Source organism: Manis javanica, chromosome 9 (assembly GCF_040802235.1).
Source record: "Manis javanica isolate MJ-LG chromosome 9, MJ_LKY, whole genome shotgun sequence".
NCBI lineage: Eukaryota > Metazoa > Chordata > Mammalia > Pholidota > Manidae > Manis > Manis javanica.
Window position 1 is genome coordinate 85,564,792 of NC_133164.1, and position 17,006 is coordinate 85,581,797.

The window sequence follows — 17,006 nt, forward strand, 5'->3', positions numbered from 1 at the left end:
ATGGCAGCATGAGTAGGACAGTGGAAATCTCCTCCCAAAAACATATATATTTTTGAAAATACAACAACAACAACTAATCCTAAAAGAGAGACCAGAAGACACAGGACAACAGCCTGATTATATCGACACGTGCGAGAGCCCAGCGCCTGGTGAAAGGGGTAAGATACAAGCCCCAGCCGGCAGGACCCGAGTACACCTCCCCCCAGCTCCCGGAGGGAGGGAGAGGGAGCCCAGGACTGCTAAACACCCAGCCCCAGCCACCCGCACCAGAGCGCAGGCACAGTGCACTCATGGAGGGCTAGAAACTAGGGAAACAGGGCAGCAAGACCTCTGAGCGGGTGCCAAAGCTGATGCCCCTGTGACAAAGAAAAGTCAGTGCTCTTTGAAAGTCTTAAAGGGACAGGGATTTAACAGCTAGATGGAAACAACACAGCTCACAGCCCAGTGGCTGGAAATTACAGGGAAAACTGGGCACACTAACCCCCTGGGCAACAGCTCTGAGACCCCTCACGGAGGTAAACAGCCAAACAGCCCCCCCACCCCCGAGTCCATTACCCCTCCCGGTGCTGTGAAAGCAGAGAAACAGCCTAAGGCAAAACACGCCCACAGAAAGGCAGAAAGGAAAATTCCTACACTTCCGCCGGGCAAGACACAAAGACCCAGCCAACACGCAATTACCCAACACAAGCCACTAGGGGTCGCAGTTGTCCCAGTAAAGAAAGGTCAGTAGCAAGTGAAAACTTTGGCCCTCCCAGCTGACAGTCAATAGCACCTGTCAACATGAAAAGGCAAAAAAAAATGATCCAGACAAGACTAACCCAGACAGCTTCGGCATCTGCTACATCTTCCCCTGAGGAGGAACCTGGGGAGATAGATTTAACCAGTCGTCCTGAAAAAGAATTCAAAACAAAAGTCATAACCATGCTGATGGACTAGCAGAGAAATATGCAAGAACTAAGGACGGAGAATACAGAAATAAAACAAGCTCTGGAAGGACTTCAAAACAGAATGGACGAGATGCAAGAGACCATTAATGGTCTAGAAAACAGAGAACAGGAATGCAGAAAAGCTGATGCAGAGAGAGATAAAAGGATCTCCAGGGATGAAAGAATTCTAAGAGAGCTGAGTGACCAATCGAAAAGGAACAATATACGCATTATAGGAATACCAGAAGAAGAAGAGAGAGAAAAAGGGATAGAAAGTGTCTTTGAAGAAATAATTGCCGAAAACTTCTCCAAACAAGGGGAATAAATGGCCTCTCAGACCACAGAGGTACACAGAACTCCCATGACAAGGGATCCAAGGAAGGCAACACCAAGACACATAATAATTAAAATGGCAAAGATCAAAGACACGGACAAAGTATTAAAGGCAGCCAGAGAAAAAAAAAGGTTACCTACAAAGGAAACCACATCAGGCTATCATCAGACTTCTCAACAGAAACCCTACAGGCCAGAAGAGAATGGCATGATATACTTAATGCAATGAAATAGAAGGGCCTCAAATCAAGACTACTGTATTCAGCACGAATATCATTTAAATATGAAGGAGGGATTAAACAATTCCCAGACAAGCAAAAGTTGAGGGAATTTGCCTCCCACAAACCACCGCTTCAGGGTATCTTACAGGGACTGCTCTAGATGGGAGCACTCCTAAAAAGAGCACAGAACAAAACACCCAACATATGAAGAAGGGAGGAGGAGGAATAAGAAGGGAGAGAAATAAAGAATCATCAGACCGTGTTTATAATAGCTCAACAAGTGAGTTAAGTAGACAGTAAGATATTAAAGAAGCTAACCCTGAACCTTTGGTAACCACAAACTTAAAGCCTGCAACGGCAATAAGTTCATACCTTTCAATAATCACCCTAAATGTAAATGGACTGAATGCACCAATCAAAAGACACAGAGTAATAGAATGGATAAAAGAGCAAGATCCATCCATATGCTGCTTACAAGAGACTCACTTCAATCCCAAAGACATACACAGACTTAAAGTCAAGGGATGGAAAAAGATATTTCATGCAAACAACAGAGAGAAGAAAGCAGGTGTTGCAATTCTGGTATCAGACAAAACAGACTTCAAAATAAAGAAAGTAATAAAAGATAAAGAAGGACATTACATAATGATAAAGGGCTCAGTCCAACAACAGGATATAACCATTATTAATATATATGCACCCAATACAGGAGCACCAACATACCTGAAACAAATATTAACAGAACTAAAGGAGGAAATAGAATGCAATGCATTCACTCTAGGAGACTTCAACACACCACTCACTCCAAAGGACAGATCCACCAGACAGAAAATAAGTAAGGACACAGAGGCACTGAACAACACACTAGAACAGATGGACCTAATAGACATCTACAGAACTCTACATCCAAAAGCAACAGGATACATATTCTTCTCAAGTGCACATGGAACATTCTCCAGAATAGACCACATACTAGGCCACAAAAAGAGCCTCAGCAAATTCCAAAAGATTGAAATCCTACCAACCAACTTTTCAGACCACAAAGGCATAAAACTAGAAATAAACTGTACAAAGAAAGCAAAAAGGCTCACAAACACATGGAGGCTTAACAACACTCTCTTAAATAATCAATGGATCAATGACCAAATCAAAATGGAGATCCAGCAATATATGGAAACAAACGACAACAACAACACAAAGCCCCAACTTCTGTGGGACACAGCAAAAGCAGTCTTAAGAGGAAAGTATATAGCAATCCAGGTATATTTAGAAAAGGAAGAACAATCCCAAATGAATGGTCTAATGTCACAATTATCAAAATTGGAAAAAGAAGAACAAATGAGGCCTAAGGTCAGCAGAAGGAGGGACATAATAAAGATCAGAGAAGAAATAAATAAAATTGAGAAGAATAAAACAATAGCAAAAATCAATGAAACCAAGAGCTGGTTCTTTGAGAAAATAAACAAAATAAGCCTCTAGCCAGACTTATTAAGAGGAAAAGAGAGTCAACACAAATCAACAGTATCAGAAACGAGAAAGGAAAAATCACGACGGACCCCACAGAAATACAAAAAATTACTAGAGAATACTGTGAAAACCTATTTGCTAACAAGCTGGGAAACCTAGGAGAAATGGACAACTTCCTAGAAAAATACAACCTTCCAAGACTGACCCAGAAAGAAACAGAAAATCTAGATAGACCAATTACCAGCAACGAAATTGAAGTGGTAATCAAAAAACTACCAAAGAACAAAACCCCTGGGTCAGATGGATTCACCTCGGAATTTTATCAGACCTACAGGGAAGACATAATACCCATTCTCCTTAAAGTTTTCCAAAAAATAGAAGAGGGGATACTCCCAAACTCATTCTGTGAAGCTAACATCACCCTAATACCAAAACCAGGCAAAGACCCCACCAAAAAAGAAAACTACAGACCAATATCCCTGATGAACGTAGATGCAAAAATACTCAACAAAATATTAGCAAACCGAATTCAAAAATACATCAAAAGGATCGTACACCATGACCAAGTGGGATTCATCCCAATGATGCGAGGATGGCACAACATTCGAAAGTCCATCAACATCATCCACCACATCAACAAAAAGAAAGACAAAAACCACATGATCATCTCCATAGATGCTGAAAAAGCATTTGACAAAGTTCAACATCCATTCATGATAAAAACTCTCAGCAAAATGGGAATAGAGGGCAAGTACCTCAACACAATAAAGGCCATCTATGAAAAACCCACAGCCAACATTATATTGAACAGCGAGAAGCTGAAAGCTTTTCCTCTGAGATCGGGAACTTGACAGGGATGCCCACTCTGCCCACTGTTACTTAACATAGTACTGGAGGTCCTAGCCACGGCAATCAGACAAAACAAAGAAATACAAGGAATCCAGATTGGTAAAGAAGAAGTTAAACTGTCACTATTTGCAGATGACATGATACTGTAGATAAAAAACCCTAAAGACTCCACCCCAAAACTCCTAGAACTGATATCGGAATACAGCAAAATTGCAGGATACAAAATCAACACACAGAAATCTGGGGCTTTCCTATACACTAACAATGAACCAACAGAAAGAGAAATCAGGAAAACAACTCCATTCACAATTGCATCAAAAAGAATAAAATACCTAGGAATAAACCTAACCGAAGAAGTGAAAGACTTATACTCTGAAAACTACAAGTCACTCTTAAGAGAAATTAAAGGGGACACTAACAGATGGAAACTGATCCCATGCTCATGGCTAGGAAGAATTAATATCATCAAAGTAATTGTCTAATAACCTTATATATAGATAATGCCATAGAAGAGATTCTGTTACTCTCAATCCTTTCACTTCTTTTTTACAAAATTTCCCTTAGGAATTGATAAACATGGCTATCTTGTGTAACAACAGATTACCATGTTCTCAACTCCAGCCCTGGCTGTATATGACTTCTCAGCTCAACAAGCCATCATCAACATACTATCATTTAACCACATAATTATAATTCTTGAAAGAAAAAAAATTAATATTATTACCTCCTATCTATGGCTGCAGTTGGGATCACATAGAATTCAGCCCAAGCATCACTGGCTTTGGGAATGACCATTTGCCAGAAAAAAAAGGCTGTGAGTGAATAAGCTCCCTATTTTCTCTGAAATGTATCAACTTATATTGTATTTACCATTTTCACAGCTCCGTCATTCTGTGGCATCATATTGCTACCAAACCAAACATACCTGAGTCTGTTTGCTAACACACAGCAAAGCCAAACACTGACATCAGACAGTAGTGAGAGAAAGTGGGTTTTTATGGCAGGGCGCCCTGCCGGAAGAGTGGTAGCTGATGCCCAAGTTCCTGAACTGCCGTGGGCTTACAAGCAAGGGCTTTTCAAGCAAAATTATGGGAAAGGTTTGTCACCTGTGTGATCCGCTTGTGCCCATTCTTCTGACTGGTCAGTGGTGAGTTGATAGGGGCTATTTCAGAAATCTCAGTCATCAGGCATCTGGTTCCACCCTCTCTGGGGTCTATGTGCTGAGGATGTGGCTCATCTGGGTGGGAGGTCTAAGTTCCTGAAAAATATCTCAAGGATACATGAGTCAAGAGTTTATATATGGCCTTATGGGGGAACTGAGTCCCATGTCTGTTTAGTTTGCTTTACCTTGCTTTGCAAACTTCCATTTTCTTTAATCTCTAACTACCCAGTCTAATTTCCACACTCTGAGTCATGATTAAGGGACTCGACTTCTTTTTGTTAATGAGAAGTCTGAGGAGCTTCATCAAAAGGGGGCTAACTGTTTGGTCACAATATAATCATTATTTTATCTAGTGTACTTCTTATCTTTTATTCTCTTTAGCATTCTAATAGGATTTTTATTCACTTTTTCCTCATCTGTCATATTAAGATGTTTTGGGTTTTTATTTCTTTACTTAGTGACACCTTCTATTTTAGAAATGGATAATGGAAATATTTCAGCTATTACAAAGTTTTGACAGGCTGCAAAATGAAACTATGAATCAGGTGGATAAGGCAACAACTTTAGGAATATTTAGGACTAAGTGAGATTAGTAAACTAAAAAAAAAAGTAGAGATGTCAAAAACACTCCACTGAAAATGTGTAATATTAAGTTGCAACACTAAATGTCCTTCTTGGCCTTTTGCTGTTAAATACAGTTAAACATTAAATTAATAGCTTTGCTTTTCAGAAGAAATTTAAAGTTGAAAGGATAGCATAAATGATTTCAGAGACATAAAGCAGCTTTTAAAAATGGACATCTGAATATATCTTATTCTGTTCTAAACTCAGCAAACCAACCCATTAAATCTATTCCTTATTTTTAACACAAAATGTTGCATACTCACTGGATTAAAGAATCTTAAAGCATATAAGGGAAGGAAGAGTATTCAACCATGGGTCAAATCTAATTGACAACCACAGGTAGTCAATATTATCTATTAAATCCTCTATGTACCAAAATCATGTAACTGTTGACTTAATATGGCAGTCAATATTTGCTACTAAAAAAAACTTTTAAATCTGTGAATAGCTTTTCATACATAACCAGATATCAAAGAAAACGTGAGGATAAACACTGACCTTGTACAGTGAAGAAACAAGAATATTGCTAAATAACTTGAAAGGCACATTGGAATTATGATGAAGGTATATAACTGCTACAGCAGTTCAGTGACTAATCTTCAACGAAGTTCACATTTGCAAAGAGGATTCTTTGATGAAAAAAATCGTTTCATCAAATTAAGGCTGCACAGAAGACTTCAGCTGGTCTTCTTACCTAAATCAAATGTCACCATTGATGATATTTTCATTTATTTCCCCTGTTCTTCCTATTGTTTTGAATGCCTTTATGGTTTCTAGGCAACCATGCTAATACTTCTCTTTTAAAAATCTACTGCACAGGAATAATATTCTTAAAAAGGATTGGTGGCCTTCCTAGGAAAACTTAAAATTAGAAATAAATGCTAACTGGAAAAGAAGAAAAATAATCACAATTATAATAATCAGTTTTGAATGCTATGGTGCAGAGAGTTAAAGGATATGTAGCCTGTAAAACATGCTGAGCTCAACAATGACACAAAAAAGAAGATGAAAGTCAATTTAGTTCCAAGCAAGATGCCTAAAGAAACTCCGTATGTCAAATTCTGGCCAGATCTTTTGATATTCACGCTCATTAAAAACCTGTTGAAGGAATAGTGGGGGGGACTCATCTCAGAACAACCAGAACTAGAAAATCAATTGAAATGAGAAATGGTAGGAGTGTAATGCTCATCCTGGGCAAGAGAAGATCTGTAGGGTCAAATGGTCTGCTTACAGATTTGCATAGGCTATAATAAAAGATTACGTTTACTCATGTATATTATTGAGAAAGTAGGTTCACATCCAATATAACAGCAAGCCCTATGGCTTAAGAGGCATATTAATACAGAACATCTCACTGCTTCTCTCTTATACCATTTCTCATCTCTCACACCAATAAAACCCCTTACCTACCTTCATCTCTTGCTTGGTTGTTGCAGTGTTCTTAATGATATCCCTGCTTCCACATGTGGCCTCTATAGCCTATTCTCTTCAGAGCAGCCAAAAATATATCCAGTCATGCCAATCCTTTGTTCAAATCCCTCTGATCACATATCATTCCACCTGGAATAAAACCCCAATATCTTACCATGCCTTAAAATGAAGCCACATGCTGTTGCAGTCTTAGTAACTCTTAAACATCACTTTTAGCACTCTTCCCCTCTCTCATTCTGTTCCAGACTCTTAGACCTCATTGTTGTCCTCAGAATCACAAACATTCTTGGCACAGGGTCTTTATCATCATTGTTCCTTCTGCCCGGAATGTCTCCTCCCAATTATCTGCATGGCTTGCTCTCTCATTTCAATTAACGTTCTGCTCAAATATCAGCTTATCAAAAAGACCTATTCTGAGTCCTCTTCATAACATAGTACAGCCACTACCCATCACCTTTATTTCCTTTTCCTTCACAGTATCATCTAAGTTATATTTTTGTTTTATTGCTTAGCATATTACTTCCATGACTAGAATATAAATTGCATGATCTCCTTTGTTGGCTATTCTATCTATCCCCAGACCTTAAAGTGTGCTATCCCATATAAGATGATAAAAAAATGTGTTTTGGATAAATGTTATAGAATGTATTTCAGCATTAGTAAGACATTGAAATCCACTATATTAATGACTTAATAAGGTTCCTCCTAAATCTATAATTCTGTTATCACCACGAAGAGATATATTGTATTTATTCTTCAATTTAACTACCATTTGGAAATTAATTTGGCTATTCTCTTTCTCTTATGTTAGTTTTTTTCTGGATGTATTTACTCTTCCTCAACACCCCAAAACTTTTTTATGAAACTCATTAATTTTATGCAAAATATTTATAACATAAAATATTGTTATCTTACCAAATGTTAGATTCTTTCTTTTCTCCTGCCTTATCATTATCATGTTAGTCATCTTACCTTTTTCTTAGGAACTTTTCAAGACCATTTATAGAAAAGTTATAATGAGTTTTTAACAAGCAACTTTACCAGTAGGAAAAACCATTTGTCACAGTAGTTTTAACTTAACAGAAATATGATTGTTTTTATTATCCCTCCAAGTTCTTAATAGATGGGGTATATAAGACTAGTTTTATTTCTGAAGTTAATAATTTCCCTCAGAGGCATGTGAAGCTAAGACACCTTGTTTTAGATAGATCCCTAAAAACCAGTGACATATATCTTTATATAGCTCAGTAAGTTGCTTTCTAGATAACTAAAAGTAAATATTATATTGTTCATATTGTATTTTTAGAGTACAACATGATCTAGGCATGGATATGGCAGACAATAGACTAAGTATTGCTAAGTGTATAGATTTATTAACCCATTTTAAAATTTACCCATATCCCTCATAAATGAGCACCTAATATGGACAACAAAAATTTCTGGTGATACGGTGACTTTAAAAAGTTCAGTCTCTCTGGAGGACAAACCTCTAATCACTACAACCATGACGTTCACTTCAATGCCATGGCATAATGATTAGAGGTTATAGTGGAAGAATGAGGTCATTTTTCTCTATTGGCTTATAATTAATGTTGACTTTTTAGCTCCATTAATAAATGACACTATACTTGTTTATGAGCAGAATGCAAAAAATAATAATTATTATATGGAAAAATGGTAGCTACAGAAATAAAATGCTCAGTTTGGGTCTGGAAATGATTTATCATCATGGAAATAACTTTCAGTAATAATTCAACCAGTAACTGGTGACTTCACGCTGGCATATTACCAGCTCGTACACTGCTCTTTTGTTTCTCTGGTGGCAGTGAGGTACGAAGAATGAGGTCATCTGGAATGAGACAGTGTGGTATAATAGACTGGGAAATGAACTTCACATCAGGAGATTTTGGTACCAATTCCAGCTGTTCTGCTAATTTGCCAACCAATAGCCTGTTTCCTTCCACATGATAACCCTTCTTGGGTTTTCCTATCTTTATCTGATTAATAGAAGGGGGCTGGATAAAATATCTCCAAGTGAACTCACAGCCCACTCATGGTTCTAAAATAGGACATTCAAAGGGAAACTAGTGCACGTAACTCAAAAGCACCTTTATTGGTTTCACTAAGACCTAGTTCTCCTTCAGAGAAAAGCACAAATTGCAACCCCCATCTGTTGAAAATCCTAGCTGGGTGCAGTCCAAAAGAGCTCTCTGTGATGATGGAAATGTTCTACACCGTGCTCTTGAATATGGCAACCACTAGCCATATTTGGCTATTGAGCCCTTGAAGTAAGGCTCGTATAACAAAGGAACCAATTTTTAAAGGAATCAATTAAACCAACGTTTAAATGACTATATAAATAGTCATTTGAGGCTAGTGACTGACTTACTGGGCAGCACATGTAAGGCTACTGTGTACAATTGGTATAGAAAGGATCTGATAACCTTGCAAGTTTAAAAGGAAAAGACAATGCTCATTGGATCTGCTTTCAGACATTCCATTCTGTATTTCCACTTTAGTAAAGGACTCTCGTATGTAGAAATGAACTACTAATGCATGATGCTAGTAACAAAAGCATTGAGAGCACATTGTATATAATGGAAATTATCATCCACCATGCTATGTGTTTGTCCTGTGCTTTTAATGGCATTTATGTAAATTTGAATGGATCATTTCCTTCACTAACCTTCTCAGTCAGTAGAGTGATACTTCTTAGGGTGTTCCACTCATATTTTCTTAAACATGCAGGAATGTCCTTAGAGGTTAAATTAACAAGATACCTTAAAGGGCATTAGATTAGTGTATTTTTCCCATTTCTTTCTAGGGTATTATATATTCTATTTTTCAGAGTTTTGGCCAGCATAAATATGTATTAAATAAAATTAACTTGAATAAATAAGTTAAAAATTACTGCATTTTTCAAAAATATGGAAATATTATGGAGAATTATCAATAGCTTTAAAAGAAATAAAAAAAGTTTTCTGAAGAGAAATATGGATACAAATACCTAATATTACTGTATTTTTTAACAAACTGCTGCTATCATTGTACTTTTTACCAATGTATTATATATCTTCTAACTCTGAGATATATCTCTGGGCTTTAATTCAGCAGGAACTTGAAAATCTACAGAATTATCTATAATGACAAAAAAGGGAACAATTAATAAACTTAATTGGTTAGCTACACTTAATATGGCCAATAAAATAGTCATGATGCAAACAATGTAAAAATGAAAGAGTCTTGTGACATATTTTTTCATTCATTGATAAATATTTATTGAATGCCTACCTTATACATGGCATTCTGAATATATATAGAAAAAAATATCATAGTTTCTGCCTTCAAGAAGTGCACAGCTTAATGAGGAGACGAAAAGGACTTACCTAATAACAAGCCATTGTATTATTTTTTAGGGTGTAAGTTACACACAGAGGGACATCAATGGGCTGCTATGACAATCAGGAAACTGAGGGGACTCAAACATAAAGCTACTTTCCCTTTTGAGATAAGTTTGAGATAGAACACATGAATCCTGGTGCTACTAAGGAGTTAGGGAACTAAGCTGACTATTCATAAAAGGCAGAGTGGGATCTCTGACAGTGAACTTGAAATGATTAGGAATAAGAATGGTTGATAATCTGGGCATTTGCCAGATTTTAAATGTAGGAAAGTCAGGAAACTAGATCATCCACATTCTTTCAAGAAATTAGCTAGGGAGCCTTGAGGCCCCGTCCCTCCAAGATAAACAATAGCACCGCACCTGAGGGTCAGGGATTAAGTATAGTGGAGTGAGTGTTTCTGATATTATGACTTAGCTCTGACCCATTTCAATTTCCTACTAGATTGAGAGGTTGATTGAGGTGATCAACCTGTTACCCTGTCTGTATAACATAATAAAAAGAAACCCTCTTGACAGAAAATATCACTTTCAGGCTCTACTTCATTTACACATAATATCCAGTATTCAACAAAAATTTACTGCATATGTCAGGATGAAAGTAAATAGGATCCATAATCAAGAGGACAGAAATGCTAATATTAGCTTTCGCAGAGAGAGAATTTAAATGACTACTACTTAGTTATGTTGAAGAAAACTGAGGAAAAGAGGAACCAAATGGATGAAATGATGAAGGATTTTAATAGAAATTTAGAATTTATAAAAATGAATCATCAGAATATTGTAAAATAAAACATAGTATTCAATATTCAGAACTCAATGTATGGATTTATATACACTGAAAAAAGAGAAGACAGGATTAGTGTCAAAGGAAAAGTCAAGAGAAAATACTTAAACTGAGAAAACCTATTAGAGACAAAATGAGGCGAGCTGGTATTTTTATTAACCTTATTCTGGAATAATAGAAAATGATGCTAAAGAAAATGGGGGAAAAGGGAAGGAAAGAAATAGAGCAGATTGTAGCAAATTAAAGTGAATTTAGTAAGACTGCAAGACTTCCCTCTATGAAAAAGAGTAAATCATATCCTGTCCCCAGATAGAATAAACAAGAGTATAGAATAGCCACTTCTTAGGAGGAATAGCACAGACTAAGTATTTTATTCAGTGAAGACAGGACTCTGTAGCAGCTGATAGAGTTTTTTCAATATATCATCTCTCAAAAAGCAGAAGGATATGTAGGGACACCCAGGCCTCATCCTGGAGCACAGAAGGAAAAACAGTCTCAGAAACACTGGGAAAGGAAGTAGGAAGTCACCAGCAATAACAGATCAAGTAAAAGGCCTGAACAAGGCTACACGTATTAGGTATAAGATTTAAAAAATCATCATGGAGAGTAGGTAAATTGTACTAAGTATACTAAATATAATAACACTTTTTATTTATTATATTTATACTAAATAAATAACACAGTTTCTAAAACTGTTTTCTCTTCTGTGCTCCAGGATGAAGCCTGGGTGTCCCTACATATACCTCTGCTTTTTGAGTAGATGATATATTGAAAAAACCATATCAGGTGCTACAGGGTCCTGTCTTCATTGGATAAGATGTTTTATATATTTTTATATATATAAAATCCATATTGCCTTGAAGACTAAAATATACACAATAGACTGGAAGAGAAGGCCCAGAATATATACAATAGTATTTTACATATATTGTGAAAGGGCATTCAGAGAATTGGTAAACCATATGTTTTACCAAAGTCAGGTCAACAATCAATTTAGGGGACTCAAATATGTGACAGAGAAAGCTAAAAAATAAAGCTTTTTAGAATAGAATATCTGCATGACCTCTATGTATAATTTCTTTTTTTTACTTTTTAAAAAAATTTGGTATCATTAATATACAATTACATGAGCAACATTGTGGTTACTGGGTTCCTCCCATTATCAACTCCCCACTACATACCCCATTACAGTCACTGTCAATCAACATAGTAAAATGCTATAGAATCACTACTTTTCTTCTCTATGCTATACTGCCTTCCCCATACCCAACCCCCCACTTAAGTGTGCTAATGGTAATGCCCCTTATTCCCCTTCTCCCTCCCTTCCCATCCATTCTCCCCAGTCCCTTTCCCTTTGGTAACTGTTAGTCCATTCTTGGGTTCTGTGATTCTGCTGCTGTTTTGCTCCTTCAGTTTTTACTTTGTTCTTATACTCCACATATGAGTGAAATCATTTGATACTTGTCTTTCTCCGCCTGGCTTATTTCACTGAGCACAATACCCTCTAGCTCCATCCATGTTGTTGCAAATGGTAGGATTTGTTTTCTTCTTGTTGCTGAATAATATTCCATTGTGTATATGTACCACATCTTCATCCATTCATCTATGGATGGGCACTTAGGTTACTTCCATTTTTTGGCTATTGTAAATAGTGCATATGTCTTTTTCAAACTGGGATCCTACATTCTTAGGGTAAATTACTAGGAGTGGAATTCCTGAGTCAAATGATATTTCTATTTTTATTATTTGAGGAACCTCCATCCTGCTTTCCACAATGGTTGAGCTAATTTACATTCCTACCAGCAGTGTAAGAGGGTGTTTCCCTTTCTCCACATCCTCACCAGCATTTGTTGTTTGTCTTTTGAATGGTGGCCATCCTTACTGGTATGTGGTGATATCTCATTGTGGTTTTAATTTGCATTTCTCTGATGATTAGCAATGTGGAGCATCCTTTCATGTGCCTGTTGGCCATCTGAATTTCTTCCTTGGTGAAGTTTGTCTTCAGATCCTCTACCCATTTTTTAATCGGGTTATTTGCTTTTTGTTTGTTGAGGTGCATGAGCTCTTTGTATATTTGGATATTAACCCTTATTGGATATGTCATTTATGAATATATTCTCCCATTCTGTAGGATGCCTTTTTGTTCTACTGATGGTGTCTTTTGCTCGACAGAAGCTTTTTAGTTTGATATAGTCCCACTTCTTCATTTTTGCTTTTGTTTCCCTTGTTTGTGGAGATACGTTCATGAAGAAGTTGTTCATGTTTATATTCAAGAGAGCTTTGCCTATGTTTTCTTCTAAGAGTTTTATGGTTTCATGACTTACATTCAGGTCTTTGATCCCTTTCAAGTTCACTTTTGTATATGAGGTTAGACAGTAATCCAGTTTCATTCTCTTACAGATAATTTCTTTGTAAAGACTTAAAAACATTAATGGCATAAATGGCTTATAAATTTAACAACATTAGTGTTAAGAATCCCTATTCATCATAAGAGATCATAAAGTAAGGGGCAAGAAAAGCCACAATAAAGAAATGCTGGTGCAACAGTTTCAGCTACAATGGTGAGAGACAATATGAACTACACATATAACAGAGAAGTGGTTTGTATCCAGAACCCTCCTACAGATCGAGAAGAGATGGAAAACCCAATGGGAAAATGAAGGAGACTTGATCAGGGACTTCAAAAACAGGAAAGCTAAATGACTAAAAGAAAAAAGGGAAAAAAGATGACAGATTCTCACTCTAACTAATAACCAGAGAAATGCATTTAAAATTACAGTGGGATACCACTACATGTCTGCCAGAATGGATCAAATTAAGCCTATAATATCAAATATTTTTGAGAGGATATGGACCAGTGGGAGTGTACTTCTACCGCTGGGAGTATAAATTGATACAGCCACTTTGTAAAACTGGTATTGTTTAGTAAAGTTGAGAAAATATATTACTCAGATATCCACTCTTCAATGTAGTACCCTACAGAGAGGCACATGTACTTTGAGAGACATGAACAGGAATGTTTAGAGCAGGTTTTTCTCATAACATTCTCAAATTGGAAACAACCCATATCTTTCAAGAGTGGAATAAACTGTTTAAGTGTTCCTAATGGTTCCCAGCTCAAGTGGTGTCTGCTCACAGTAGTGTGATTCTCTCTATTCTCCTGCCCCTCCAGATCTGGGGGCAGCACTTTGCCCTATGAGTTCAATTATCTGATGTGTTTAATATGTGTTGATTTTTAGCTTGTTCAGATGTCTTCCTGTTGCAAGAATGGGAGTGAGAACTTCCAAGCACTTTTCTGTGTTGTAATAAATCATCCTTATGTGAAGACAGGGAATTGAGGAAGGCTGAGGTGAAGTAATCCCTAAGGTCACTTAAAGATAATCTGTACTTTTTATATGTGGTATATGCTATAATTTTTTAAAGTTTGAAAAAAGATCCTGAAGCCTTAAAGACTTTCTTATCTCCAGGAAAAATTATTGCATAACAATAGGTTCAGAGTCACATCCTGGTAAAATTACTGAACTTGAAGTTTGGAGACATAATTATTTAAACCTTCATGCAGAAAAGCAATTGCATGACCAAAGGGCAAAAATGTAGGCAGGCCTTGGATTTTTCCATAACCACGTACAGATATAAATGTAATCCAAGATTATTATACTCAGTCAATACGTCTTTGAAATGTACAGTCAGACATTGTTAAGCATGGAAGAATTTAAAGATTAAAATATCTATGCATATGACCCTTCAAGAAAAATATTTCTTATATATTTCTATACACACATATCTAGTAAAAAGACGAATCAAAATAAAGAGTTAATGAATGTAACAGCCATGGTGAATTGCTAGGTGTTGAGCAAAGGAATCATTCACATACTAAGAAGACTAAGCCCAATGGGAATTATGGCTACAAAAGAGAATGTAACTGTCATAAACTTTGATAATATTAAATAATAATTAAACTGACAGTGAGAATGGGGACAAGGAAGAAATATGACCATAATAACATTCTCAGTTTTTCATATCACTGAGTCACTCAATAGTTCCCTAAGCATTGTCTTATCCTGTAATTAAAAAGAAATAGCAGAAAATGACTTCTTTCTGAGTACCTAAATACATATTTTTCATGGGATTGGGAAACTGAAATGCAGGTTAGAGCAGTATACGCTTTTGAGCAAGTATCTAGGCCAAGAAAATATTTCCACTGGCCATTTTAGAGGAATAATATAATAATCTAGGCAGCTAACAGATCTATTAAAGAGGATATAACTAATAGCAATGAAACTTAAGTATCAGCTCTCGGCAGAAGAACATTTGGGAAATTAAGTTATTAGGGAAATAAGTCACTACATTTAAAAAGAGGTGATCAAACATCTATGCATAGTTATGACTCTTTGAATTCATTTATTTGATTTATTGAGCTTTTAATGTGCCAAATTATTGTGGAACCAAGTTACAAAAAATGAACAATGGGACACCACTTTTATCTTTAAAGAATTGAGAGTCTAGGAGAAAAGAGATAATGAAGATTGTAAAGATTGTACAATTAATACATTAGTTCAGACAAATATGTTAATTACAAAAAAAGCCTCATGGGAAAGAGCAGGAAGTTCGTCACTGATTCAATTTCATTTCAGCTGAAATCAAATTAATGAACCCAAAACTAGTCGTGTTAGCCAGATTATCACTAGCCAGGAAAGTTTGCTAGTTTAAGAGAAAAATATGCATAAAATGTGTGAGGCAGAAAGGAAGAAATATCCTAAAGGAACTTATAGAAACAGATCTTTATTAAAAAATATCACTCTATGTAAGACCAAGGTCTGAGGACCTAAAGATGTCCAACATGTAGAAGTCTAGAAGAGGCAAATGAGCTTGAGAAGAAACTTGGAAAAAAGGTCAGAAAAGGATAAAATCAGGAAAAAATGTGCTGCTAGAAAAACCATGGAATGAAATATTTTAACAAGGAAGATAGTCTTCCCCTTCTGTCCTTCAGGCAAATAATTCCAAAGCATATTTCAACATCTTCTCAGAAGAGTTCTAGCAGAACTGAACTTCAGTTACCCACAGCAGTGACCAGCTTAATATAGTACCCTTGACCTGGCTTTACTTCCTATTCTGCATCATTTTACTACTCACACCACCTCCTGATCCTTAGACGACTTGCCCAGATAAACTGCCAGCATGGAAGCTGCTTGTCTCAGGTTTTTGTGAGAGTATTAGTTAAGTCATTGGGCTATACATATATAAGTTTGGTTTGCTGCATTGTATGGTAAATGTATACTTAATGTAATAAAAATATGCCTACCAAAGTGTCTTTCAGAATGGCTGTACTATTTTCCACTCCCCTTAGCAATGAATAAAAAAACCAAGTGATATGTACAGAAAACAGATTGCCAAGGGTTGGTGGAGAAGGAAGTGGTTGATTAAAAGGGGCCATAGAGTGAAACTTAAAGTGATAAAATGGTGCTGTGTTGCACTGGAGTAGTGAATACACGGCACTATGCATTTCTAAAAACCCATAGCAGCTATCAAAATAGTGAACTTTACTGCATGCAGATTAAGATCAATCAGGATGTTGGGGGATTCAAGACAGAATAGAGATCGCGATAAATGGATCTGATGGTATTGCAAATGCATGGCATCATCTTGCGGAAGAAGGTGTGGAAAACAGGCACTAAGTTTTGACTGGATATTGCAATGATAAACACAAAAACACTATATTTTAGTTGTTATACATGTTTCTCACAGTACCATGGGTTGGTTAGCAATTCTGAAACTACATTACACATATAGTGGGGCTAAACAAAAA